Genomic DNA, 3,996 nt, shown 5'->3' on the forward strand with positions numbered 1-3,996 from the left:
CACGCCTCCTCAGAAGTAAGTCCTGTTGAGTTCAGTGCGGCTTACTCTCGGGGAAACGGGGTTCAGGTGGCAGCCCGCCTGCTGGGTTTGCAACGCCGCAACTGGAATAGGCAGCCTCAGGCCCCAGCCAGCCAGTTGCGTATTTCAAATATTCGTGTGCAAGAAGAGCCTCCAGGTTTATTATAATAAACCGTTAAAGGGCAAGGCCGGGAAATAACCGAAAGGCTCCCCCCGCCATAGAAGTAGACAATGGATATTGGTGTGGGCGGGGGGCTCTCTTGCAGGTGCTGTTCGATTTGACGGAGTTATCCATCGCGAATCCCTAAAATCCTTGGGGTTTTGTTCAGGACCGGGCTGAGGATGCGGAGGAAACACCAGTCTGGGCCTCTGCCAACAGCTCTCATCGGTGTCTCAGGCAGCAGCTACCCCATGCTTATCAGGTGGCCCTCTCCCCAAAGGCCCTGGAAAGGGGCACTCAAGGTGTTTTTGCACCCCTGCTTCCTTCTAGAAAGCAAGCAAAACTCCATCTTTCTCACCCAATCCCCTCAGCGTTTCCATCAGAATTGAGATTGAATACCTCTTGTAGTTTGTTAGATCATGTAATTAAATCAAATTATCTTAAACTGGCTTGTTCTTCCGTTTCCAGTATTTAAGACACATCCCACTGTTCTAGTGAGTCTTTTTTAAACCCCCTTAATAAACAAAGCACTACAACGAATAAGATACCAGTTTAAAAGATAACCCTATTTTGTTTTCTTTTGTTTTACAATTTTCTGACATCCAAGAAAGTTAAAATGTACATGCGTTCTCAGTGGCCTTGCCATTCTTCTTAAAATGTTTTTAGCATATATATTTAATGGATAATTGGTGAAAGCGTAAAAAAGGAAAAGGCTCACTGGAGTCTGCGCTTTTCAAATGTTCTACCACAACCTCAGATGTAAGGTTGTGTCGGATATATTTTGGTCAGTCAATCACTCTGTTTTGCCATGTACTAAAAAATGATACTGAAACCTTTACTACTTTTAACTGGCTCCCCAGTGGCTGAATAAGCCATAAGAAAGAAGGAAAGGAAGAGCTGGAAAGTGCCTATCAAAAGGCCAAAAAGGGAAAGAGAGTTCACTGAAACCTTCAAAGCATTTCAACAGCCAGTTGGCTGGCTAAAGCATTTCACTGCACAAGAATGAGGATGTGAAAGGAGAACTGAAAGCCACAGTATTTTGATGTGCTCCCATGATGAAATGATTAACAGTTACCCATGGCTGGCCTGCTTAATGCCTCCTGAATGGATTATTCAGCAAAAAATTGTAATTGCTGGCCAGCACATCTAGGAAGAACAATGAAAGAGGACAAAGGGTGCTATTCAACTAAGTTTTACTCAGAGTAGACCCACTGAATTAATGAACATGACTAAGTTATGTTGTAATGGTGTGTGCCAGTCTGAACTTTTTAGATCATGGCACTGGAATAGTTGGCATAAACTTTATATAAAATATACTCCTAAATGAACTTCCTTGACCCTGGTCCAGTTACTGTCTCAAATATGTCCCAGAAATATGTCCCTGGGCTCCTAATACTTTACATAAAGTTCAGCACAGTAATCTGGTGTTACCAGCAAACTTTAACATCTCCTGTAAAAAGAATGGGTTTCACAACATTAAGAAAACCTTAAGACTCTGGAAACAAATACTGTATAACTAGTTTAGTAATTTCTCAGTACCAAATGAGCAAAATAAACAAAATGAGGAACAGACAGGAACTTAATAGGAAATAATGTAACAATGGAATATAGGTGTTATGACAAATCACTAATCCCAAAGACCCCCTCCCCTCTCCATAGCCTAGCATTGGCTCAGAATAATACCAAAACTCCAGATGTTCAGTGACTGGTTTGCTTTCATGGACCCCTTTTCACACTGCTCTCTCAAGGACCAGCCTGACACTATGCTTTGCTTCAGGACACCATTCTCCCTCCCTTTCTTTGGTTTAGTGTGGGTACTGTGACAAATGTCACACTTAATTTCTCTTTGAGCTTTTGATAGGGATCCTTCTTTGCTCTTTAGACCAAGGTATGTTTGTGTTGTACAATTTGCAACCAGCTTGTATTTGTACCTGCTTTCTTAAGCCGCATCCATATATTTTGCCACATATATTCAGGTTAATCAATCTTTCTTTATTCCTTTTGCATGTGAACTTCTTGGGGCATAAGGTTAAGGCTAAACACATATTCATAAATAAATATTACAACTCCAGCAAAAGGTTCAGACACACTATAAAACAACATTCATTAATTTTAATAGGTCTAGTCAGCAAACTTTGGTTGACTATCACCCAAACAGGTGGAATTCAACATAGTGCTAAGAAGGTCAGGGATCTTAATTTTATTGCTTTGGTTTCTTCTACAACTTGGAGAGGGCATGTTACATGCTCCTCTAGTATTGCTGCTATATGTTTTTAGTAGTAGCAATTGCATGACTTAGGATACAAATACTATACACACTCAAGTTTATTTCCTAATTGTTCAGAATCTAAGCAGTAGCTGAGATTTCCCATTAAAAACCCTATGAAATACAGTGCAACATAGCAATATTTTTAATGCTTAGTCACTGGAGCACAGATGAGAGAAGCGAAAATCCAGGACATGTTGAAACCACCACAAATAAAATATGGGTTTGCAATTCAAATCATTGCTGTGATTTCCACTAGCATTTTTTGTCCTGAGGCTTAGATGCTTGGCAGCCATAATAAAATGTGTAGTTTGGAAGTCATCAACTCCTGCTTGAGAAGATTATCCTGCTCTGAGGGAATTACTGGAGCCTACAGAAAAGGAAGTACCATTAATGTCACCCACCAAAACCAGTACAGTAATGTTGGGCAAATGAGACAAACAAATTGCTAGTAGTTATGATGGTGGTATTAACTTCAGCTATCACAGACATGTTATGTCTGAATACCAGCTGCTGAGGATCATGAGCTGGAGTGTGTGGTTTTGCTCATGCCCTGCTTGTGGGCTTCCCATAGGCCAGGCTGGCCACACAATGCAGGGCAAGACGGGCCTTTGGTCTGATTCAGCAGGCCTCTTAAGTTCTAATGATGAGACCATGTTGACAGTCTGGAATATATAGTGAGGAATTTCAGCTGCTGTCCTATGTGGTCAGTGCTGATGAACTAGAATTGTTGGGGAGTATGCATGCAGAGATGAGGGAATAGATCTCTGGGGGTGGCTATTTTACCCCTCAGTCACCCAACAGATGTGGAGAGATGTGACCAGAGCTGCATGTCATGGCACTGATTCTGGCCTTGCACCAACGCAGCTCCAAAAGTATGGGAGCCCAAGTGTGCTCCAGCTGCCCAAACCTGGGTATCCAACGTTGGTTGCATGAGGCAGATTTCAAGTGAGACTGCCAACGAAATTACGGTATAGCTGTAAATGGATGAGGAACATTTTGCTGGTGGGTGAAGGGAAAACTGAAGGCATTTTGAAGGGGCTTTGCAATTCAGATAAATAGCTGAGAGAGTAAGCACACACAGAGACTTTATCCCAGTTTGAGTGGTATAGATAAGTGGAAAAACACAATGTTTGCTACATCTTGATTTCTTCTAAGTGACCACAACTATGACATTTTTGCTCTCCCATAGTAACTCTTACAGGGTTTAGCCTGTTCTGAATTGGGGAGTGGAGTCTGTGTTATGCCGGAGTGTTTCATGGGTCAAGTTTGACCACATCATACCTATAAGAGAAATAAAATACACATGGGATTGCTTGACTGGTTCACTGCTGAAACCATGTTGCAGTTTTGCTGCCTCCTGAAAAAAAGGTCATTATTACTAGGTACTGAAGGGAAACGGTGCAGCAAACCTTGGAAGTTGCCTCTGAAAAATATGCATGAATGCAGCTCTCAGAGTTATGGGAGAGGAGTGGGAGCTCAGAAGCAAAGGCACTTCTTTAGCCCCACCCACAATTCCTCTTGCACAGATTCAGTGTAGGTTTAAAGAAGA

This window comes from Podarcis filfolensis (assembly GCF_964270895.1).
Source record: "Podarcis filfolensis genome assembly, chromosome: 2".
In the NCBI taxonomy this organism is placed as follows: domain Eukaryota; kingdom Metazoa; phylum Chordata; class Lepidosauria; order Squamata; family Lacertidae; genus Podarcis; species Podarcis filfolensis.